The 26,805-nt window shown below is 35.8% G+C and overlaps 1 pseudogene; it reads right to left on the bottom strand.

Moving 5' to 3' along the window:
• Window positions 1-256: 256 nt before the first annotated feature.
• On the bottom strand, window positions 257-5,152 carry LOC115867795 (kinesin-like protein KIF17; annotated as a pseudogene).
• Between the last annotated feature and the right edge of the window lie 21,653 nt (window positions 5,153-26,805).

Genomic DNA, 26,805 nt, shown 5'->3' with positions numbered 1-26,805 from the left:
CCGTCAGAGGCCCTGAGGCAGAGCTGAGGCTCCGAGTCCACCGAGCCTCACACCGTCGCGGGTGGGCACTGACGGCAGGCAGGCTCCGAGGCAGGTGAGCAGAAGGGAACACGCCCTGGCGTGGAGAGCGAGGCGGGCCTCTCCAAGGAGCACGGGCCAGCCTCCGAGGGGCTCGCAGCCCGGCCAGAGGTGGGCTCTCTGGGGAAGAGGGAAGGAACGTTTCTTCCCGAAGCCTGTGTCTCCTAAGGCTTCCGGGTCACGGGTGTGGGGGGGGGAGGGGCCGAGGCCTGCAGCCTCACAGAAGCCCCAAGGCAGCTGTGCCAACCGAGGCCGCTGCCAGAAGCCAGAATTGTCTTTGCTTTCCTTACGCTTGGCCTCGGTGAAGGCGATGTCGAGGGCTGGAGGCTGAAGGGCAGAGGCTGGCGCCTTTCAGGGGCCTGAGTGGGCAGGACGCCAGAGTTGTTGCTGAGGCAGGCGTGGAGGCCAGGCGGCGGCTTGTGATGCGTGAGGCTCTTCAGAGGGTCGTTGGCCGGGATCTGGCTGGCCGGCTTGGACTGGAAGTAGTTACTGGCAGTATTTTCTCTGTCTCTCTGACTGAGCGTCCCTTGCAGCGGTCTTCCTCCTGCACGCCTGGTTCGCTGCTCTCGGCTGCCGAGATTTGGGGGGCTGGTTTGTTTTGTGGCCCTTTTGAAACTACTGGGAGACTGGTTTTTACGATGATGGGCTCGGGAATCTTCCAGAAGTTGGTTTCCTCACCCCAGCAAGACTCGCGCCTAATCGTCTCCAGGTTTCTGTAGGACAGTCCCAGCGAATCAGTGGATGCACCTGCTCCAGGAGCTGCTGGAAAAGCAGTTATGTTCTCGCCAACAGACGGTTACCAAGCCATCGATCTTCTCTAGCTCAAATTCTGACTGTTGCAGATCTTTGACCTCCGCACACACCTCCCTCTCTCTCTTTTCTCTCTCTCTCTCGCCCTCTCCCCCCTCTCTCTGCCCCCTCTCTCGCTCTTCCCCATATATATATATCACAAATCAAAAAGGAATTAATTATCAAAAAAACTCACAAAAAACTCCTCATGGTTAGATGCATTCACTGAGAGTTCCATCAAACATTCAATCCTGAAGTTTTTCAGATAAAGCAGAGGAGGATGGAACTCTCCCTCTCTGAGACACCTTTTGAGACCAGTTAACTCTAAATATGTATCCTGACAATGAAATTAGAAAAAAAAATTGCAGACATATATCCACCATGAACATAAACATAAACACATAAATCGTTAACAGTATTGTCAAATTGAATACAACAATATTTAAGAGGGTAGTACCTTATGAACTGCAGCGGGCCGTTTCCGACCAGCAGAATAACGAGCCGCCACACGCAAGATTCTTCTCGTATCACACTTTATTGGAGCACAGCTTGGTTGAAGAAAGACGGAAGGAAGACCCTACGCAGCAGAATATGGCAGGCTTTATACTGGCCAGAAGGTCCACACAGCAGCCCTGGATTGGTGTGTGTCAGTACATGTGACAATATATTGCTACGCCTACAATCCACGGGATGCACGCGTGGCGCCTTACGCGGCACTCCCGGGTAGTGCAAGCAAGATGCAACAATGTAATTTCGCCTTCCTCTGGACCAAGAATCCAGCTCCTTCCTGGCGGCGTCCCACAATGAACAAATAGGTTCAATTCCTGGAATAGAAGGATATTTGAACGTGCTTAAATTAATCAGTTTAATTCATCATATTAACAAAGGAGGTAAAACATATTTTGATAGATGCAGAAAAAGAATTTGGTAAAATTCAACACTCCTTATTCATTAAAAAAAAAAAAATCTCAGCAAACAAGAAAGAGACTTTCAATTTGTAAGTCACCTAGGAGAAACATAAGGCTAATATATACTTGATGTTGAAATATTTAATGCTTTTCCTGTAAGATTAAAAACAAGACAATAATGCCTGCTCTCACAGTTATTTAACACTGTGCTCAAGTATTTACATTTGAACCATTTGCATAAAAAATATGCAATTTTATTACCTGTGTAGGTTCTTTTAACCACCAGTGTAATCAAAATGCAAAACCATCTGACAGTTGTCTTTCTTTTATTGATTTTAACTTGATTTGATTATGGTTAGAGAACACATTTTGTATGATTTCAGTTCTTTTAAATGCATTGAAATTTATTTTATGGCCTGGGATATGGCCAATCTTGTTGAATGTCCCAAGGGCACTTGAAAAAATTTGCAATCTTATGTTGTTAAGTGTAATATTCTATATGTGTAAAATATATTCTTTTGGATGATGGCATTGTTCAGATCCTATATGTGTCTGCTGATTTTCTAAGAGTTCCTTCCATTTTTTAGGGGGGTAGGTGGGTTGAAGTACCGAACTATAAGTTCAGATTTGTCTCTTTTTTCTTTCAGCTCTATCAGTTTTTGCTTCATGCAGTTTGAGTCTCTGTTGTTTGGTGTGTATACATTTAAAATCATTATATCATCCTTTTGGGTCTTTTAACATTGTGTATTTGAGGAGAGGGGGCTGTGTTTCCAATGGCAGTTTAATTTTGAAAGCCTTTGCAATCTTATTTTGGTCTGCTCACTTTATCTGGTACTGCTTGGACTCCTTCTGGTCTCTGTTGACGTTGCATGAGTAGGCAGAACAGGTTTTCCAGAACCGCCAGGAGTGTGTCTTGGTGGGGAAAGCATGTGTGGAAATGGTCTGTCTTATCAGTGCCCCCTGGTTGCCCTCATTCCCCAGCTGGGAGAGCTGGAGGTGGGAAACCTCTGTATGGCTTTCCTCTATTCGTTGGGAGGATACCAGACCCCTGACATAATGCTATTCCTCCATTCCTGTGGTCAACTCCCTACCTTTCTCTTACTACCTTTAGAATTCTCTTATGTTTGTTTCTTGTGTCATTTCTAGGATTTATAGTTGTGCTTGATGATGAGCAGAGGGAAAAAAATGGTTCTGCACTGTATTGTCCAGACTAGAAGTCTCTCAAAGAAATTTTTAGAAAGAAGAAAAGGGTGGAGAATTTATATTACATGATTTCAAGTTTTATTATAAAGCTACAGTATATAAGAGGAGGTGGTGTTGGCAAAATGATAGATACTAGATCAAAGAACAGAATAAAAAGTAAAGCAATAGAATCACCATGTAGCTTTCGTTGATTTTCCCTAAAGTTTCCAAAGTAACTAAATGGAGAATGGAAAGATTTATAAACAATTAGTGCCTGAAGAATTGGAAAGCTGTATGAATAAAAAAGAACCTCAAACTTTACCTCATACCATACACAAAAATAAACTTAAAATGAGCCATGGATCTAAATATAAAGGCTAAAATTATAAAATTTCTATAAAAATGTTTATGATTTTAACATTGTCAAATATTTATTAGGTAGTAGTATAAAGGAAGAAGCATAAAATAACAATAAGTTATAAATTGGAATTTATCATAGTTGAAAACATTTGATCTTTGAAGGATACCTTGAAGAAAATAAATAGCAAGACACAGATTGGAATAAAATATTCTTAATAAATCTGACAAAGACTGGACCTGTATCCATAATATATAAAGAACTCTTAAAACGCAACAATAAGAAAAGAATCAATCCCATAGAAAAATTGGCAAATGATATGAACAGATGATTAACAAAACAGCATATACAAATGTCTAATAAGCACACATACTCAGCATCATTAATCATGAGGGAATTACAATCTAAGAACTCAATGTGATGCTAAGGCACAACTCTTAGAATGGCTGAAATTAAAAGGATTTGAGTTCACAGTTGGTGAAATGGGGAGCAGCTTCTCATACCCTGCTGGTGGGAATATGAAATGGTACAACCACTTTGGAAATCTGTCTAGTGATTTCTTTAAAAGTTAAATATTCACGTATCACGAAATTCAGCCTTTCCACTCGTAGGTATACCCCAAAGAAATGAAAACAGTCTGCACAAAGAACTGTATAAGAATATTCATAGTAGCTTTTATTCATACTAGTGAAAAACTGAAAACAACACATGCTCATCAACTGGTGAATGGCTAAGCAAAACGTGAAATATCCATGCAAAAGATTGTGACTCAGCAGTAAAGATGAACATACCGCTGATAAAAAATAATAAAAAAATGATGAATCTTAAAATCATTATGCCAAGTTAAAGAAGCCAAGAAATAAAAGTGTCTATGATGGCTGATTCTATTTATATATATTTTAGAAAAAGAAAACCAATCTATAGTGACAGTAACAGTATGCAAAGATTGCAAAGTGGTACAAAGAAACACTTGGTGATGAAAATATTCTGTACCTTCATATCAGCAGTGATTTTACAAGTGTATACACATGTCAAAATGCATCAAATTGCACACTTTAGCCAAGAGTTTCTTTCCCTTCTTCCCTCCTTTTGGGACCTAGAGGAAAAAGAAGAAACTGATCACACATCACACATCACACATGTAAAGATAGTACTAAATTATTTCTCTGCCTCTCAGGATATAGACAGCTTGTCATTCTTTCCCCTACAACTATGTATGTGAAGGTATAGGACAATCAAACTGTTAAAAAAGTGTGTTTTAATTGAAAGAAGAATCACGTTGGGATTGAGTACAGAGATACAAGTGTTAGTATAAATATTTTTAATTTCTACTCTATGCACCCTATGTTGTTTAAACTGTTTTCATAGGGTATATACTCAAATTATAATTACACTTTTCATTTTCCCATCAATCAAAGATAATCACTGTCAATATTTTAGTATATATTTTCTCACAATTTCCCTTCTATTTTTTCACAGGGAACTGCTTTGATTATAAAATAATGTATGATTTACTGTAAATAATTTGAACTTTACATACTGTCGTTTGGAAGAAAATAAAAATCACCTAAACTCTCATTATACTGATAAGCATCAGCAACAGTTTGGTGTTCATTAAGAGATCTCTTTTATTCATGTATATGCATACACACACCCTTCTATAATTTTTCATAAACTGAATTATACATAATTTTGATAGCTACTTCTTTTTAAAATGCATTACATATGTTTTATACAGTGAAGTTCACTAAAACACTTTATAGTAAAAACGTCTATGCTATTAAAATGTTAGATGAACACCAACCTTACCCAGATTGAGAGTAATTGTCAATACCATTCGTACAAAATAGAAAATTTCTTGATTTTGCAATAGAGAAAAGTATGTAATAGGACTAGCATTACATAATATGATTGTATAGGTCAGAATGATAAGTTTCAAGAAGATTATGGAAGATCAGTGATATGAAATCATCAGGAAAGGCTTTTGAGTGGGGGAAAATAGGAGAAGCCTAACAGTAGGTATAAAATGGCCATTTTTTATACAGATAGTAGATAATGCCAAAAAACAGTTGAATTTGTAAAAGGGCTTCAAAAAAGCAAACTTGAATATAGGATGTATTGGCTTTTTATTTGCTGAATATCAAATTACCACACATTTAGCATCTTAAAAGAACACAGTTTTATTACCATATAATTTCTGTGGGTCAGGAGTCTGAGCACAGTTTAGCTGGATCCTTCATTCAGGGTCTCACAAGGCTGACATCAGAGTGTCAGCCTTCTCATTAGAAGGCATTACTGGGGAAAGATCTGTTTGCAAGCTGATCTTGGTTGTTAGCAGAATTCATTTCCTTGCAGTTGAAGGTCTGAAGTCAACATTTTATTACAGGTTGTTAGCTGGAGCTCACTCTCAGAGCCTGGAGATTGCCCTTGGATTCTAGTCACATGGTTTTCTCAAAACCTGGCAGGTTATTTATTCAAATCCAGCAGGAGAATCTCTCATTTGAATTCTCCCTGACTCTTTCCATTGCTAACCTCTAGATTATCTTTATTTTATTTTATTTATTTATTTTTTGCAGTACGCAGGCCTCTCACCGCTACGGCCCCTCCCGCTGCGGAGCGCAGGCTCCGGACGCGCAGACCCAGCGGCCATGGCTCACGGGCCTAGCCGGTCCGCGGCATGTGGGATTCTCCTGGACCGGGGCACGAACCCGCGTCTCCCGCATTGGCAGGCAGACTCCCAACCACTGTGCCACCAGGGAAGCCCTAGATTATCTTTTAAAGGACTCACCTGATTAGGTCAGGCCCACTCAGGAAATGCCCCTTTTGATTAACCTAAAGTCAGTATATTAGGAACTTTAATTATATCTGCAATATTGATACACCTTTGCTATATAAGGTTACCAAATCACAGACGCAATATCCCATAATATATTCAGTTTCTTCCTGAACTCAAGGGAAAGAGATTATCAGAGTTTGTACATCAGAGGATGGGAGTTTTAGTGTTCAATTTAGAATTCTATCTACCACATAGGGGAAACGTAGAAAGGAATGGAAGCCTACCTCTTCTATATTACAGAGAGAAGGAAATTAGAGATGTTTTGGGGTCACATTCTGAAATGTGTCAAAATTTGAGAGAAAAACAAAGTTTAGTTTTCCATAAATATGAAATATAGTTGTTTTATTAGTTTAACCTAATAGAGTAGTTTAATAGATAGGGAAGCTTATACTATGTCAACTACATTTATAAAGAAGTAAATAAATTGTAAAATCTATGTTAAAAAAACTGCAAAAAATTCCTCTTTTTCTACTTTATAATTTGCAAATTCCTGAGTAAGTATTAAAAATCTCTTTATATAATGGCTCAAAACACAGGATCCAGGTCCAGAATGCCTGGTCCTGAATATTGCCTCTGCCACTTTAATGCCCTGTGACTTTGAGCAAAAAACTTAACATTTCTGTACCAGAGTTTTCATTACCTGCAAAATAGTCAATAATAATACTACATACCTTACAGTACTGTTTCCAGGATGAAATAAGTTAATTATATGAATTACTTAGAACAGTAGTTGCTGCTTATTAAGTGACATTTTAAACTTATAGTTATCATCTTTTACAGCATTTTGAAAGTCCCTTTCACACTGAAATAGGATTTGGAAGAGTTGGTACAGTCATCCCTCAGTATCAGAGGTTATTGGTTTCAGGACCCCCATGGATATCAAAGTTGGTGGGGGCTAAAGTCCCTTATATAAAATGGAGTAGTGCAGTTGGACCTCTGTATCTACCTAGGTTCACCATCTGTGGATTCAGTTCAATTCAAGATAGGTTGAACCTGTGAATGCACAACCTGTGGATACAGAGGGCTGACTGTACTGATATACTGATTGCATAAATCATTAAATTAAGTGAAGATAAGTAACTTGTTCAAAATTACAGAGTTGAAATCAATTCTTTGACTTATGTTAATCGTGATATACTGTTTATACTTGGCAGTATTTGATACTGGTTTAAGAGATTACCAAATATTTTATATTATGACTCTCACAGACTAGATTTTCTTTTTCAATTAATAACTCACTCTGCTGAATGACAACAATTTAAGAGGAATAAGCTGGTTTATATCCAAAACTATCAATCTGCTGCTCTTAGAGAAAAGACAATTGGCTAATATAAAATTCTAGATGTGCAGTATTTCTCCCTCATAATCCATTGGAAATTTCCCTTTTATTCAGTAATTTAGAATTACAGAAGAAAAGTCTTAGCCTAGCTTTTGGTGATAAAACTTTGCAGGCTAGGTTCTTAAAGGATATTTTCTTTAAATTTATACTTATAATTTTGTTCACCCATGTAAAGTGTGATTTTTTTAATTCCATCTTTTTTTTTCTGGTATAAGTTTACTGCTTTTTCTTTTTTTGACTTCAGTAATAATTTGAAGCAAATTTAATACAGAAAGACTTGTGGTTACAAGCCAGTTTCATTTTTAGATTAAAAGGCCTTTATTTAGACCTGAAACCATAAAACTCCTATAAGAAAACATAGGTAGTAATCTCTTGGACATCAGTCTAAGCAATGTGCTTTTTCTTTTTTTTTTTTTTGGCTCTGTCTCCTCAGGCAAGGGCAAAACGAGCAAAAATAAACAAATGGGAATACATTAAGCTAAAAAAATCTTTTGCACAGTGAAGGAAACCACAAACAAAATGAATTGGAGAATATATTTGCAAATTATATATCTGATAAGGGGTTAATATCTAAAATGTATAAAGAACTCATACAACTCAATGTAAAAAAAAAAAAAAGTCTGATTAAAAAAGTCAGAGGACCTGAATAGACGTTTTTCTAAAGAAGTGATACAAAAAAGAAGTGATACGGATGGCCAACAGACACATAGAAAGATGCTCAATATCAGTAATCAAATGCAAATGCAAATCAAAGCCATAGTGACATACACTGCTCAGAATGTCTATTATCTAAAAGACAAGAAACAATAAATGTTGGCTAGGATGTGGAGAAAAGGGAACCCTTTTGCACTGTTGGTAGGAATGTAAATTGGTGCAGCCACTATAGAAAACAGTATAGAGATTCCTCAAAAAACTAAAAATAAAAGTATCATACAATCCCGCAATTCCACTTCTGGGTATTTATCCAAAGAAAATGAAAATACTGTTCAAAAAGATATATGTACCCCTATGTTCATTGCAGCATTATTTACAATAGCCAAGATATGGAAACAACCTAAGTGTCTTTCAATAGATGAATGGATGAAGAAGATGTGACATACATACATATATATATATATATATATATATACACACACACACACACGCACACATATATACATATAACGGAATATTAATACATGTATAATGGAATGTTAATCAGCCATAAATGAGAAGGAAATCTTGCTATTTGCAGCATCATGATTGGATCTAGAGGGTGTTATACTAAGTGAAATTAGAGAAAAAACACTGTATGATTTCACTTACATGTTTCACTAAAATACAAAAGAAACAAAACAGGAATAGGCTTATAGAGAGAACATACTGGTGGTTGCCAGAGTGGAGAGGGGTGCGGGACTGAAGAAATAGGTGACAGGGATTAAGAGGTACAAACTTCCCACTATAAAATAAAGTCACGAAGAAGTACAGCATAGGGAATATAGTCAATAATATTGTAACAGCTTTGTATGGTGACAGATGGTAACTAGACTTATTGTGGTAGTCATTTCATAATGTATAAAAATATCAAATATTGTACATCTGAAACTAATATAACATTATGTCAATTATAATTTATTTTAAAAATAAATAAAATGCCTTTATATTAATCAGTATGTTTCATTACTTTGAATTCATAAATGTTTAATGTGGACAGTTTTGATAAATGCATAAATATTTAAGTCAGAAAATAAAAATTGGACTTTATAATAAATCATACCATAATCCATTTGTAATATTAAAAAACAAAATTAAACCGAATAAATTTGAAGTTCTAATTGGCTTTATTCAAAGATTCATGAATTGGCAGCATCTCATGTAGTAAATAGGTCCGCAGAGAAGCTGTACAAAATGGGAGGTTTTATAGGCAGAAGGAGGGTGGGACAAGAAAGTATTGGCAAAAGAAAAGAAAAGTTTGTTTCCAGCCAGGCTGTTCTTTTGGTGGAAGGGAATGTCAGGGATCTTTATCTTGCAGATTACCTCACTAGTGTTGATCAAGAAATTTCAGATTGACTGTTTTAAAGGTCACATTCCTGGATATGCGATTAGGTCTTGGTTTGCTGTTGTGGGGAGCAAATGACTCCATTTTGTTAATTCTAACAGTAGTAAGTAATGAAAGCCACATTTATTTAACCGAAATGTTAACATATCAAATAGCAAATAATATAGAGTATGATTTTACGCCTCCCTCACTGGGAAATAGTGAAACCATCTTTCACTTATGACCAAAAATAAGTGTTTGATCCAACCTGGAACCAGTTCTTATTTTGTGTGCTTCTTGTTGTCAGGAAGGAAAAAATTTTCTTCTACTCTTCTAGTTTCTTCTGGCTGGCCTAAGAACTTGGTTGACCTGAGACAGATTAACAAGAGAAAGTCAAACAAAAGTTTAATAACATTTAAACCTGGGAGAGACCCAGGAAAACTGAATAACTCACCAAAATGGCTGAAACCCTCACATTAAATATCCTATTCAGCTAAAGACAAAAGAGGATGTTGGGGTAGTGTTTTGTGACTTGAGAGGAAGGCAATTCACACGGAGATGGAAAAGCAAATGTTTGCTAGGCCACGCAGAGACAGTGACACAGAGTAGACTCTGATCTCTAGGGCCTGCTGAGTTTCCCTCACCACACCTAGTTCCTATCTTTGCAGATATCTTTGGTGATAGCTCTATTCCGGGAACAGGCCCTTTATTTAAATTCTTTAGACAGCTAACAGGGAGGTTAAAAGAAAAACTTCCTGAGTCCTCTATTTTTAAAAATAACCTAAATTCTCATGCCAAAGAGACAGAAGTTGGGGTGGCAAATTTTGCTCCCCTCCAGTATCAATATATTCCGTAGGTCCTACTATGAAAGCCATCTAGTTTAGAGTTCATAGATATAAATTGGAATGGCTGTTTCCTTGTGTTCAGGGTTTGACATCAAGCCCTCTGGTTGAAATTGCTCAAATATAAGACTTTAAATATAGCACCTGCATTGATTGTATTTCTTTGTGTTATATGTTCCTTCCATGGCTGGCCTTTAATCTAGTCTTATTCCTTCACTTGTCATCCTTGACCTACTCCAAAATTACACAATTAAGTAAAAATGGTATTTCCTGATATAAGCAATTTTTTGACCCCTCCATAGTCAATTAGCTTTCTAAGTACTGGTATTTATTTTGAACTACTACAATGGTAATTGAATGAATATTAAAAAAAAATATGGAGGCCACCGATGAATGTTGCTGTTTTCCTTGCAGGTACTCAGTAAGTATTTCTTGACTAAAAAATGAAGCTATTTTGCCCATCAGGATTTGCTTCATCTAAAGCCCAGTAACAAATGTCAGTAGTATATATTTCCTAGCTTTTACTTTGAACTGATGTCTCATTAAAACTATCAGTCACAAAGGATTGCTTAATTGCATAGTAGGGCGGTACTCAAGGTATCCAATTACATTTTCTTCAATTAACTTTTACTAGCTGATGTTTAAACTAATTTAGTGAAATTAGGTGAAGGTTAAATTACTGTAACAATCAGAGGTGTATTTAAGTGGTAAAATATAGAGAAGGAAGTTCTTGTTCTTATAAATATGCATATTAACACCACTGCCCTTAGGATGTAACATGTACCTTACCCACTTAATGCTAGTAATAAATCTCCTCGTGCCACTGCTTCAGAATGTAAAACTCCATGATGTATACTCAGCCATTTAAACAAATTAGCTTTCCGTAAACAGATTTTTAAACTATGCCCTTTATAGCCATATTGCATTTATCTGCTGATATTCCCCAGTCCATATTTCTAGCTGTAACATTTTTGAAATTCATAACTAAACTTCCAGTTAATTATTACTAGTTTCTAAGTCCAAAGTTTCCCTCACTATTTTCTAAGTTGAGCTTATCAGTTTCCAATACAACTTTCCTTTCTCATGAATTCTTCAGAACATGTAGTGTTGCCATTTTCTAAAACAAATTTTCCTCATTCCCGTTACTCCCTCCCCATGCAACTTACTTAATTGATACTTAAAAGCTTTAACCACAAAAAAAATGTTTCTCCATTTTATCTCTCAAAGCATTTATTAAAAATTATTTCAGGAGTAATTCAGTAATGCTCGTTTTAGAATTTTACATTTTAGAAAATGTAAAAAAAAAAACAACAGAAAAAAACACCAGGAAAATAAAATGGTCTCTAATCCCATAACTTGGAATTTTTTGTCTTTAAAATTTTCATATATAAACTCTGGTTTCTTACACAGTCATAAACATATTTAACAATGTATCATAAAACATGCTATACATATCATTAAACATCCAGATTTAATATTTCATATTGCCTTGTTTCCCCTGGATCACTGACCTAACCCCCAATGGATAGCCTACACTCAGGAGCTTGCAATCTATTCAAGCACTGTTTGATTTAGGGACCAGGGATGGGCAAATCACTCTCTGAATGCACAGTCATGTGCCAGCCCAGGGTGGAGACAGCCACTATACTCCCCAACAGAGACACCCTAGAGCCATATATCCTAGAGCCATACACCCAGACTCTCCAGCCCCAGCTGGAGCACAGAGTTGCAGTGGTCACTGGACAGGAGGGGGAGATGGAGTGGGGCCCAGGGCACCAGGTGGCAGAGGAATGGGAGATAGAGAACCCATTCAGGGAGGTAGAAGGCAATAGGAGGTCAGATACCTGTTAACCAAGGCTCCAAGCCCCCTCTCCACCACACACACACTCTCTCTCTCTCTCTCTCTCTCCATTGTCCTATGAGACTTCATTTATGAAACACAAATTCAAGATGAAATTATTAAAAATTTCAAGACAGTGACTGTATATCATTGAAACCCAAGTGTGGAACCCTTCAGAGAATTGGGCACTATACAACTGCACTAATCATATTCCTGTGAAGCAAGCAGGAGAGCGTAAATAGATAATTAAAATGTGTTGTGATAAGTCAGTGGCAGAGTATTATGGAGACCCAGAAGAGGAATACCCATCTCAATAAGGGTATGCCTTTGTGTGTGTGTGTATTCAGACGGGCAGTGAGGGAAATTTTCTTAAGAAGTGTGACTTCTGAGCTGAATCTTAAAAATGAAAAAGAATGGGCCAACTGAAGAAGCAAGACAAAAATATTCCAAGTAGAAAGAGAAAAATCAGCAAAGACAAATTCAATAAAAGATTGTGTCTTTAGCTTGGAACAATTCAATGTTTCTGGATAGAAATTGAAGCAGGGAGATAAAGAAAATGAGAAGGTAGAAGAAAGCAGGTCAGTGTTGGGTTTTGTGTGTCTTACTAAGGAGCTTAGATGTAATTGTGTAGAAAATTGGGAGTCACTAAAGGTTATGAAATATGGGCCTATCATGGCCCAAAATGATGACATGCATTTCATCTGACGACAGCCTAGCGGAAGAATACAAACTAGTACTCTACAGTCCTTTCCCAGTGGTACTTTAGTATTGGAATACAGAATCAGTCTGAACAAAAGTGGGGTAAGGAGAGGGAGTAAGTGAGATTCATACCTTAAATAACTAAGACATACATCCATAATGTAACAGATGTAACTGAGATTAACTGGAATTACAATGATTAAATTTATTTAAGTGTATGTGTGTGAGAGAGTAAGTGTGTGTGTGTGTGTGTGTGTGTGTGTGTGTATTGTCAGTTTGTCCCAAGTCTGAAGTTGAAAGTTATGGCATAAGTAAGTTTCAAATTTATATATTCCATTTATTTAGTCAGAATAAAAATCTGAAATATTCCTTATCTAATCCAAATTTTTGCATTTGTGGGCTTAATAATATTATAGTTGCTACTTAATATTTTTAACAAACATCACAAGTAATTTGGAGACAGGACCATGAACCGCATTTGAACAAACTAGCTTGGTTGTACCATGTGAGGTCAAACAGCTCTCCACCATATGGACTGGTGGGACTGTTTGGGGCTATTTCTTGCTTGTATGTAGACCTGTCCTAAAAATGGCTGGAGAATGGTATTTTATTTCATCTGTGCTCGAGTCTTAAGTCTTGGGCCTTTTTTTTTTAGGTTTTCTATTTCTACTTTTATTCTGCTATTGAAATACTAAGAGCTCATGAACTCATAAAAATGAAAATGATAATAACAAGTATTATTATTGAATCCTAATTCTGTGTCTTGCTCTGTGGTAGGCACTTCCTAAGCCTTATCTCCTTAAACCTTGACATCAAATCCTTGAGTTATATACATCAAACAGAAATCTAGAGAAGTTTGTAGCAGGCTCAAGGCCATAGAGCCAGGAAGTATCTGAGGTAGGATTTGAACACAGACAATCTGCCTTCAGAATACTTACCCTTAAACTCTACTATGGCCTCAAGGGAGAAGGACAAAGTGAATAGCCTGTTTTTGTCAAGATGAATCTTAAAATCAGTTATTGTGCTTATATGTAATTTGGCCCAATATACCATGGTTATGAGTTCCCAGAGCCTTATAGAAGTAAAAAGGCCCTTTGCCCTGAGTCTCTCTTCCACATGTTTCTTTCAGGAACCTGGGGAGGCTGGACAAACTGGTTGGGATTTGATGATTCAGAATCACAGAAATTTCTCTTGCTTTCTATGGAGCAGCAAGGACAGAAGATTCTAAGGTAATGAAAATTTTACTGACAAATTCAGAAAACTATTTACTCATTTATGAAATAGTGTCTTGCTCTTTTGGGTTCCTGAAATTCCAGTGTGTGTATTAGGAGGCAGGGAGGGTCCCCACACCAATAAGCAATTCTCAGATACCAGCAGAGTGCTATACTATTAAACTCAATTCTGAAACTATCTAACCAGAGATAACATCAAATTCCACAGGTTGAGGGCTCAGTCCTACAAGACTTCTGCCTCTCCGACCCCAACTTCCACTGCCAGTCACAAGTCCAGGTATTACTAGTGCTTCTGACTGACCAGCTACAGATTGGAGGTTCCAAGACCTTGGGTTAGATTAATTTGCTAGAGTGGCTCACAGAACTCAGAGAAATATTTTACTTTCTAGATCACCAGTTTATTATAAAAGTATATATGAATAACTCAGGAACAGCCAGATGGAAGAGATGCATGGGGCATGGTATATGGAAAAGAGCATGGAGCTTCCATGTTCTAATTCTGCCACTCTTCCCAAATCTCCACCTTCTGGGTTTAGCAACCCAGAAGTTCTCTAAACCCAGTTCTTTTGGATATCTGTAGGCTTCATTACATAGGAATCATTGATTAAATCATTGTCCATTGGCAACAGATTCAACCTCCAGCTCCTCTCCCCTCCCTGAAAGGTCAGGGTGGGTGGGACTGGAAAGTCTAACCCTCTAACCATTAGATTGGTTCTCCTGGCAACCAACCTTCAACCTTAAGTGCTGTTCAAGAGTCATCTCATTAACATAACAAAAGACAACTTTATTGCTGTCATCACTTAGGAAATTTCAAATTTCAATTTAGGAACTCTATGCCAGAGAAGGAACAAATACCAGCTATATATTTATTATGAATCATGATATCATACCTGCACGTATCATAATAATGATCAGATTGGATATTATTTATCAAGGCACGTTTAAAACACTTTTTACAGAAAAATATGGAACTCAGTCAGAATTACAAATAATTTAATAATGTTAATACAGATAGGAAATATAAAGAAAATGGTTGGATGCCTTAGGAAGGAAGCAGTTAAGAGATAACGAAGTCATCTGGGCTCTTGTCTCTGAGAATTTAGTTTCTAGTAAATATACCCAAAATATTTATCATCTATAAATTCCTGAATTTATTATTTTAAATTTGAGGTATAAAGAGTTATATCACTACTCTTATCTTAATTATTTCACTTTTCCAGTGCTTCAAAAATGTTCAAATGGATTGTATAATAATTTCAGAAATAGGCACCATATTTTTTTCTCCAGGGAACAATTATTAATATTCTGTAATATTTATGAGGTTTGAAAACATAAATATGAACACACTTCAAATTCCACAGCTGAACAATTTCTTAGTATAAGCTGGGTAACAATCAATTGCAAAAGAATAAAGGTCTGTAGTAGTAATGCATGGTGGTGAGTATATTTTGTATACACATTTTATATCTGTGAAACTCAGATCCAGGAAGGATTTTGCATGTCAGGGATGTTGCAGCTAGTTAATTTAAAATACATTATTTATAGAAACCCAGTCCATTTTTACTCATGGAGAATGCTGTAACTGCTATTCTTAGCATCCCTGATTCTAATGCTTGGAAAAAGAATGGAAGCAGACAATATAAAATGAGTAATTCTGAAAGAATCAAACACAGTTCTATATGTATTTCAGCATTTCCAGTAATAGCACTTATACTGTAGTTCCCTTTTTTCAGCTACTTACAACTTTCCTGCCTAAGGAAGGCATTAAGTTAAAACTTAGGAAGCAATAGATTAGAAAAGCTGTTTTGGTTTTATATGTTTTATTTAACAGTATAGCTCAAAAATATCTACTAATATTAAGAGACCCAGGGAAGAACATTTCTATCCAAGGTAATATGCTAGTTAAGCATGTATCGTATAAACCAGGATAAATGGATAGAAAAAACACTGTACTCTGAGCATGATTTTTGAAGTGTGACCTTACATTCAAATCCATTTATACATTGAAATGCATTCAGATAGGAAACCTGAAGGAATCTTCCTTATCTAAAGAATGTTCCTTATCTAAATTCAGAGTATATAGCCTTATTACAGCAGAGAGATTTGAGTCATAGAGTCTTAGAATATTACAAAGAGCTCTGGTATTGTTGAATGCTATGAAGCAGAGATCTTGGGTTATACTTTTGATGTTGCCACCTTCTTGCTGATGTAGTTAATCAGATCACTTCACCTCTTTTTGCTTTTCCTTCCTATATGTAAATGAGGGAATGGTCTATTGATTTCACTGGTCTCCTCAGTGCTATAAATATTTATCAATTTATTCATTGTAACTCACGTGCTACATGGGTCTTAGATTCTTCTTCCCACTTGAGGTCTAGATATGATTGGCTAAAATGGAAATTTTCATGCTCTGGAATTCCAGAATTGTCCCCAAGTATTTTGAAGTGTCTTGGAAGACGGTAAAAATGATTCATATTCTCATGGTTCACTTACTTCCTTGGTTGATATGCTTTCTTGCCATTCTATATGTGCAACATCTGACCTACATAATGTCAACGTAGACTTGAAAATGAGCCAAGCCCTTGCTTCTGAGGAAAAATAAAACATAACACCACCCGTCCCCCCCCACAACACGCACATAAACACACACACCACTTTAACCCAAGAAATGCAATTGTTTGTTAGATGTTATTGAAGATTTGGGAAAAGATGGGAAGGGGAATGTGATATCAGAGCAATATAAACACCTTCAAATTGAATATTAGCAACCCTGTTTCGTAAAGAGCCTTTGGCCACTGAGGACTTTTAATACCTACTTAAACTTCTGTAGCCTGGAATTCTCTGGATATTTTCATGCTTCTCTTTTCTCTCCTTTTCAGTTCTTCTTTATCTTTCTCATGAGGAAACCTAATCTCTCATTTTGTCTTGCTGAGAATTGTAACTGTTTTTTCTTGGCTCCAGCACACATACCCACCCCATGTCTCATGGTCCACCTTCCTTACTGTTACCCCATTAAAAAAATTTGCTACTGGCTGTAAATGCTCATACTTTTTTGCCACTACTATAAAAATGCCAAACACCACACTGGATGTGGGACATACCATTTTCAAAGTACAAACAATTAATTTTTGAACGTGTCAAGTACTAGGAAGAAGTAGATAGGTGATTAACCACACCTTTACTCATTGTGCTAAGAGAAGGGAATGTAGTGGAGTTATAAAGTTTTTCTCTTGGGAACCAGCACCTTGGAACATGTCTTACTGGAAAGTATGTATGACTTAAAAGTAATTATTAAAACTAATAAATAGTTTTTGTAGAAAGTGTGACTAACACTTGAAAACTTTTAAGCTGCATTCAACCAGAGATGTGTTCCTAATTTCAACCCTACCTAAATGATATACTTGTTAGAACTACACGTCACTGTGCATGAGCAACTTAGGATCCACCTTGCTCCCTTTGGTTCTTTCATTCACTTTCTGTGCAGTTGTTTCCTAAGAACTTCAGGCAGTAAATTAATGTAGAAATAGAGGTATTTGTTAGGATATAGGGACAAAGCTCTAGCACTAGAGGAATCAATGGTTGAGAAATCGATGGTTGACTGTCCAGTTATCTCTTTGGTACAGACTCTGAGTGCCTGAACTAGATACAGGTAGAGGCAGAAAGATAAAGAGGCACCCATTTTCTTTTCAGTCTAGCAAACTTTTATGGTGGTAAAACCTGTGTTCATCACTGAGAATTCTGACTTCAAAACCATTGTCCTGTAGTTACTGAAAATACCACTCATATTCAGGCATTATGTCGGTTTTCAGACTTCCCTTTTGGAGTTACTAATTTGTTTCTTATTTTCAAATAGTTTGCTAAGAATTTGAGAGACAATGCCATAATTTCCTAGCAAGATGATGTTTTAGACTAGAAATAGTTTTAAACAACTTAAAAGATTATGTATTATGTTAATGGTGAAGTCAGTAATGTAGGGATAGATGATGAAATATAATAGTCATAATAATTTAAAAGGACAATGACAATAAAATACTTTAAATATCTGGGAGATATTTTTGAGATGCATTTCCAAGCCTCCATTTCTTCAAAAGAAAAAGAGGATGAGTCTTTAATAGGCTGGTGACATTATATGTTACAGGACAAAAGAAAAGTTCTTTGTTTAAAAAAATGTTTGTTTTTTAAGTATTGCTAGGGTCTGAATATTTTTCCTTAAAATTCATATGTTGAAATCCTAATCCCCAAAGATGATAGTATTAGTAGGTGGGACCTTTGGGGATGATTAGGTCATGAGAGCAAAGTTCTGGTGATTGGGATTAGTGCCCTTATAAAAGAGATCCCAGAGAGTCAGTTTGCCCTTCTGTCACTTGAGGGTACAATGAGAAGTGTGCAACCCAGAAGCAGTCCCTCACGCAGCCATGTGGGTGCCTTGATATTGGACTTCCACCCTGCAAAACTGTGAGAAATAAATTTCTTTGTTTATAAGCCACCCAATCTATGATATTTCTGTTCTAACAGCCAAAATAGGTAGGATAAGTGTTATTGGATTATTAATGAATTAATTCATTCATCAATTCACTCATTCAACTTGAGTTCACCATTTGCTTCTAAGTGAAATTTTGCAAAATTAGGTCAAACTTAATGGCATGTCAGTATTGTCAATTTTCTTGAAGCCACAAAAAGGCTATCTAAAAATTAGTTGAAGGCTGAAGGAGGCTGATCACATTCCTTGAGCTTTATAATAGTATGTGGGCACCATTTATAATTATGAATTAATGCTACTATATAGTGATAATTATAGATACAGTATGAATCAGAATGCTTTTTCACTAATTTATAGAATATTCTTCTTCTCCTGCATGGTGCTTTACTTAGTTAGGCTCAGATTTAGTGTGTTGGATGATTTCATAGATCAGGGACCTCTACTGTTGTCAGATACCTTTTAGCAGAGAGTATTTAATTGGAAGGAAATCTTTCACTGGAATTAATACATATTTTATGCCTATTTTACTTAATACTTATCTAGATGACACTTGGAATATTTTTACTGTTTCTTCTAGAACGATGATTTTCATTTTCACATAAGCATTCTAGTAGTCCCAAAGCTCATTCACATATATTATTTGAATCTATAAATAACTTATTTTACAGGTTTACTTCCTGCTTCCCAGATAAGCAAAAGCAGTGTTTTAGAAAACACTACCAAGTGACTAAAAGATGTGCATACCCTAATAATGTGTGGAAATATGCCAACATGATATGAACCTCTCAAACAGTTTGACAGATTCAAACATATTTGTAAATCAGGTCTTGGTAGGTGGCTAGAATATTGCAGTAGGCAAATTTATACTACAATATTCCAAATGTCCAACTTCCCTTTGATGTCATCATTCATACGTTCCTGTTTTGCAACTAAACCAAATAGTTCCTTCCTCAGAGGTCTAATTTAGTCAGCCATAGATTCCTTTGTAGGTAATCAAATTACTCTTGAACACAGCATCTATTTTTCATAGGAACTAATGGTGGCCTCCATTCACAGAAATATACTAAAAGATGAATAGAGTACCTCTGAAGGGTCTCTTGGGAAGGAAGTATCTTCATGGCTCACAGGTACATATATACACACCCAAATATATATATATATATATATATATGAACATATGAACATATTAAAAATAAATATAGCATTCATGGGTATTTCCTTTAATTTTTTTTTTTTTTTTTTTTTTTGCGGTACGCGGGCCTCTCACTGTTGTGGCCTCTCCCGTTGCGGAGCACAGGCTCCGGACGTGCAGGCTCAGCGGCCATGGCTCACGGGCCTAGCTGCTCCGCGGCATGTGGGATCTTCCCGGACCGGGGCACGAACCCATGTCCCCTGCATCGGCAGGCGGACCCTCAAACACTGGGCCGCCAGGGAAGCCCTCCTTTAAATTTTAAAAGAAGTATTATTAAGTATTGAGTGAGAATTTTGGCCATCTTAAAACTGTTTTTATGTTTATCCAATTTGCCCTCAAAAAATATACCATTTAGCATTGTCTCAAGTAGTATAAAGAGACCTGTTTCACTTTCCTTTGCTAACCCATTTGCAATTATATATGTTTCTGAATTTGATAATTGATAAAATGGATGCTTATCATTTAACTTTATTTTGTTTAAATTATTAGTGATAAACATTTTCGTATGTGTTCTGGATAGGCAGATAGTGGTATTTGGATCTAATGGTTAAGCACCAATGACTTGTTATATAGTTAAGCACCAATGACTTGTTTCCTTCCTTCCTTCCTTCACTCATTCATTGAACAAGAATTTATTAAATGTTCGGTGTGAGCCAGGTTGTGCTCTCTTTGCTGGATTTATAACATTGAACAATCAGGTGAAAAATCCTTGCACTCAGGAAGCATTTATTCCTGTGGAAGAGACAAGAAATAAGCACAGTAAATAACTGGAATATATATGTTAGATGGTAAAAACTGGTAAGAAATGAAGATGGAAAGAATTTAGGGTATGATGGTGACAGTGTACTTTGCAGAAGAGTAGTCAGGGAAGACCACATAGAGAAAGTAATGTATGAGATAATGTCTGTTGTAGATAATGGAGGTGGCCTCTCAGATAACTGGTGTTCCAACCTGAGAGAACAGGAAATGCAAAGGCCCTGAGTCATACACTTGCTTAGTCAATTGATTCCACAGGTTAGGAGATCAAATTGGTGAGAGTGGAGTGAAGAAAGTAAAAGTGCTAGGAGTCAATGGGATAGCAAGGAGTCTGTGGCAGCTGCCCAATCCTGGATGAAGGCAGAATGGGTGTATTTTCTGCAGAAAATTTATAACTTGTAATAAAGTTATATAAATGTAATAAAGTTATATAAAACTGACTAAAAGTAATTTTGCTTTCAGTTGTCACCATGTATCTGGCGATTATATGCAATGTCAGTGGTAAAACTTAACCTCTCCCCAGGGCAGACCATTTCCATCATTCTTACTTTGATTTGACCTTGGTGAGATCAAAAAGTTAATGGGGAAATCAGATCATGTATGTTCTTAAAAACTATGTAAAGAACCATATAAAATAGACAGTCACTGGAAGGTTTCAAGCAGAAGAGTAACATGATCTGTCGTACATTTTAAAAGGCTGGTGCTAGATATTGTATGGAGAATAGAATGAAGTGGACAAGGATAGGAATAGAAAAATCAATTTGGGACAATTGCAAAATTTTGTATTAAAGATGATAGTGGCTTGGAGTAAGGTGGCAAATGATGAAACAGGGAGAGGTGGTGTTTTTAGATCTGTTTTGTAGAATGGAATTCATAAGGTGGCTTTGGGGGAGCAATTATTTTGTAGTAACATATACATAACACAAAAATTACCATTTTAAGTATTTCTAAGTGTAGAATTTATTACCATTACTACATTCTCAGTGTTTTGCAATCATCACCACTATCCATTTCCAGAACTCTTTCATCATCAGACAGAAGTTCTGTAACCATTAAATAGTGATTCCCATCCCCCCCGACCAGTCCCTGATAATATCTACTGTGCTACGTCTATGAATTCGCTATTCTTGGCAGCTCATGTAAGTGGAACCATACAGTATTTGTCCTTCTGTGTCTGGTTTATTTTAGTTAGCATAATGTTTTCAAGGTTCGTTCATATTGTAGTAATACTGGAAGAGCTTTATCAAAAGTCCAGGCTCTTGTTCAACTTATCCAAAAGGCACCAAGGAAAAATAAAGACACACACACGCACACTGAGGCTGAGGAACATAGAGAACAAAGAAGCCGTTTATTTAGGGCAGAAACGAAAGTTACACACTCCATAGGAGAAGAGTGTAGGAGGGAGTGAGGAGCGCCCCCTGCAGGGTTGTTGATCCCCACTTTTTATCTTATTTTTAGCCCTTTGAATGGGTAGGGGTCTTTTTGATTAGGGGCAGAATATTCATTGGGGGTTGGGTTGAGGTATGGCCTGGATTGCACCAGGTTGCATCAACTTCTGGTCCTGTGCATTTGTCTCCTGAAGCCACTGTACATGAGCTCTAAGAGCTGTTTTCCCTTAAATTTTCCGTTACTAGTCGAGGGCCACACTTGGAAGGTCGTAAAGCGTCATCAGCAACCTGTGCATTTTTATATGCTGTGCACTCCAGAGTTTTCATGGTCAATTTCTTGCTCAGCTGTTACAAAGTTTCTGTTTAGATGCCATTCCTACATGCATCATGGCCTCGTTAAGTGCAAAACAAGGAGGTGCCTTTGCCTTCTGCCTAATGCCTATACATGAGGAGACTGTCCTTGGACCCAGCCCTGTCTTTCCTGCCTCAGTAACACAAATCAGAATTTGTTTTTATGGCTAAATAATATCCCATTATATGTACATACCACATTTTAATTATACATTCATCTGTTGAGGGATGTTTGAGTTGTTACCACCTTTTGTCTATTGTAAATAATGTTGCTGTGGTCATTAATATAGAAGCATCTGTTTGAGTTCCTCCTTTCAATTCTTTTCTGTATATATATCCAGAAGTGGAGTTGCTGGATTATATGGTAATTCTATTTTTAACTTCTTGAAGAACTGCCAAACTGTATTCTGTGGCAGCTGTATCACTTTGCATTCCTACCAGCAATGCACAAGTGTTCTTATTTCTCTACATCCTTGCCAACACTTACTATTTTCTATTTGTTTGTTTATTGTTTTATAATAACTAGCATAATAGGTATGAAGTGATATCTCCCTGTGGTTTTGATCTTCACTTCACTAATGACTAATGATGTTGAGCATCTTTTCACATGCTTATTGGCCATTTATATATCTTGTTTGGGTAGATGTCTATCCATTTATTTTTCTAGGACCATAGCCCAATTTTTAAAGGAAAGAATCAGCAAAATGTAACTAATAAAACAGTATCTTCTTAAATTGTAAAAAAATAAAAATAAAAAGTGAGGTAGCTGTCATGACTATCTAATTCAGCAATGCAAATGTTTATTAAAGGGATTGAGTGGTAAAGAGATCATGTTCTCACTCAAACTTCCTAACTTTGAAGTACAACTAACACCTACAACCCTTGACTTTTGGCAATGTATTGACCTCTCTGTTTCATTGTCCTCATCTTTTATTATTAATTGTGAAGACTAAAGGAGTTAAGGTAGTTTAGAGGAGTGACCAGTACATAATAAGTAATCAATAGTCACTATTTTTATTTCCTAGACACTGTGCTTTTCAAACTTATTTGTTGAAGGTTTCACATCTAATATGTGACCTAGTTAACATTTTCAATAAGGTCTATTTGAACCTCAGAATTTATGCTCGGTTTGAGCTGCATTCTAAGGTTAGTAGCATAGCTATTGAGCAACCTGAAAGGCAAGAAAAGCTGAAAGAGGAAAGAAGTCAAACACCTAGAAAACCCATAAACTAGGTAATCCGTTTCTGAATAATCAGTGTGGATATAAATTGTGTTTGAGAAAAGACTTTAGCTCAGTGGATTTAGTGCTACAGCCAAGAAAAAACTTTTTGTGAAAGGCTCATTTTGGGTTTATTTGTGGAATTACATTTAAAATATGCAGTCTGAATTGTGGCAGCATTTTGCTGTTGGAGCTTGGTACGGGAAATAAATATAGTTTTCTAAGAATATCTTTGAAGGTAAAATAGTAACATGGAGGATTTAAACATCTTTGCTGTAAACCACAAGTACCCTATAGCTATTCTGTTTAACAGAAATATATATATATACACACATGTGTGTGTGTGTGTGTTCTTTTGGATAATCAGTTTTTCCCAACAGATTTAAATGCAAGACCTGTCAAATAGCATTTAAAGCAGCTGCAGATGTGTAAATTAAATGCTCTGATCTGTTCTTCTATTTATCTTGTCAGTTTCCCAGTGAGACACCTACTTAGCATTTTCTCTGTCTTCCCTATTTGAAAATTAACATATAGCATGAGAAAAAGCTGCTCTTAGATTTAAGGTTCTGCTCTGTGTTTTGAAAAGATAATTGTTAACATTGTGGCATTTCTGTTCCAATCTTGTTTATTTAACATCAAATAAAAGATAAAAGTTTCAAAAGGGTTATCTTAATCAGAATTCTCATTAAAAAGTATTTTTATACTTTTGAAATTAAAATTAATAAATTTTATTTTCCTCTGTAGTTATAGAAGCTGTCCAAAACTTACTTTACAATGAATATTTTCATAGTAAGCATGTCTGGATTCTCCAAGCAAAGTCTTCGGTTTAATACAAACATTTATGATTTGATTCCTTTCCAGTATTTGATATATATGTATTCATCTGAGATACTACATATTAAAGTCTCTACATATATATATATGAACATACATAAAATGTGCTATTTACATTTTATTTAATGCTATGTTCACTTAACTTTCTCACATCAATATCATAAGTTATAAAACATTTCAAATCCTGATTTATTTCATCATTTTAAACTAACAGTGTCCTTGTAAGGGCATTTTGATTTATCCCATATATTGCTATTAAAAAATAATGCTGTAATGAGAATTTTTCATGATGATAGGAGAAATCTGTATATTATTATTTATTTGCATGTTTAATTATTGCTATGATTGAACAGTTTTTTGTATATTATCAGCCATTTCTATTATTTTCTTTATATTTCTGATTCACGTCCAACATATTTCCCCCCTGGATCATTAGTTTTGTTTTATGTTGAAGTTACTTGTATATTAAGTCCACCACACCCCATTTTGAGGACAAAATCAGGTATAAATTAAAACATAATACAGATAAAATATAGTATTACAAATTGTAACTCTTTTTATATATGTTGCATGTATTCTGTCTTAGTTTATTGTTTGCCTTCAATTCTGTTTGCGGTATTAAATGGTATAAAGTTCCTTTTTATTTATATAGTTGTGACTAACATTATACGTTTTTAAAAATGATTTCTTCCTTTTATTGTATATATGAAAAGGTATATCCTAAGTCAATGCCAAAGAAATAATGCCTTTCTTATGTATTAGATTTCAGTGGTTTCATTTTCATATACTTATTACATTTTAATTCGTCTTCTAGCTTCACTGGCTTATAATAGTTACAATAGACTCTCTCTTTTTTAAGTGTTACTTTCATAATACCACAAGGAGAGAACAGTGGGTGGGTGATCAATTGGAAAAGCTTTTTTGAGAAGATCATTAATTAAAGGTTAATTTGATAATTAAAGAAACAATGTGTATAAAAAGTGCTTTGTGAATTTCAGAGCACTCTTTAAATGTTAGTTATCACTAATTGATGCAACTAAATATTTTTCTTTTTTTTTTCTTCTCATATCACTAGTAATGAATGCTGGCAACACTAAATTATAATTCCCTTTCTGTAATCAGGTCAAGCAGAAAAGTTATGGAAGGGTAATGAAAAGGAATATCATGCATTTGTAGCAGGGTTTATTTTACTTACTCCCTTGGAATATGCACCTGTAGCCCAGGTTAATGGTTTTTCTTTGTTTAAATAGTTTCATCTGTCTGTCCTTTCCTTTTCCACTTGTAACACTTCTTTTGAAGGGAAAAGACAACGAATTATATGGATGATTTTCCATTAAGAATGTTTATCTGTTGATATCTTACCCTGTATTTATTTACTGCCTTTGTTATTGATAAACAAAGTGCAAGTTGTAGTGCGTATAGGTTGAATTTAATTAAAAATAAAAAAGACATTAAATAATTAAAATATATTAACAATGAAATTTTGTCTTAAAAAGTTTATCCTTAAAAAATATATCTTTAAGGAACTTTTACATGTTTAATCTCAAAATGAATAATTTCAAGCTTTTGTTGGTATGAGTCAAAAGTCTTTTGCAACTGCATTAACATTTAAATATAAAAATTAGCCAATATTGAGACAAAGTTTCACTTTATATTAATATGATCCTGAAATAATAAAAAGGGTAGTGTATTTTTTAAACTGCTTTTAAATTCCTAAAAAATGAAGCTTATGTATGGCTATGTGACCTGTGGTGCCACTCAGCAACTAGGAAGTAAAACCTGTTGACAAAGATGATTTTGTGAAATTACTGTTTCCATCTTTATATGTTTATCTCCTCTTTCTCAGGGCTTACCCTCCTCCAGGAATCTCAGAGTCTAGTTAATGTCTAAGGTCTCTGTAGCTGGCAAAAGCCTCCCTCCTTAGAAAATAGCTAAAGTGTAATGAATAAAAAATTACAAGGTATAACCCCTCACCTTTAAGGTTTACTTGTGTGCTATCTTTTCAATTATCATTGGTGAAGCAATTATTTCCCCTACTGCACTCTGATATCAGGAGCATTTGCAACCTGAACAGTATGTTGCAAAATGCTTATTCCTAGACCAGGTAGGCAGATATAATAAATGGTATGCAGAAAGTTTTTTTCCTAACTCAGCAACTTGAGATAATTTGGATTTGCTAAACTTGATATTATCATACAGCAGTGTATTGTACACAGTGATATTAATTATTTAAAGCTATACATATTATCAATACAATGTCTGTCTCATTTTTCTGACTAATGTTCTCGTCCCAAAGACCAGAGTCCCTGGTAAATAGGAAGTGCTCAATACGTAATTTTTTAATAAAACACTTAGATAAACTTTTTGAAATTTTAGAAAAATGATATTACCTTATTTCTTGAAATACCCATCTTTTGTTTATTATATTCATGCTTTTAAGCTAGATTTTCTAAAGAGCCCCAGAG

The sequence above is a fragment of the Globicephala melas genome, chromosome 6 (genome assembly GCF_963455315.2).
Source record: "Globicephala melas chromosome 6, mGloMel1.2, whole genome shotgun sequence".
NCBI classification, from domain to species: Eukaryota; Metazoa; Chordata; class Mammalia; order Artiodactyla; family Delphinidae; genus Globicephala; species Globicephala melas.
This window is presented reverse-complemented; position numbering and strand designations above follow the sequence as displayed.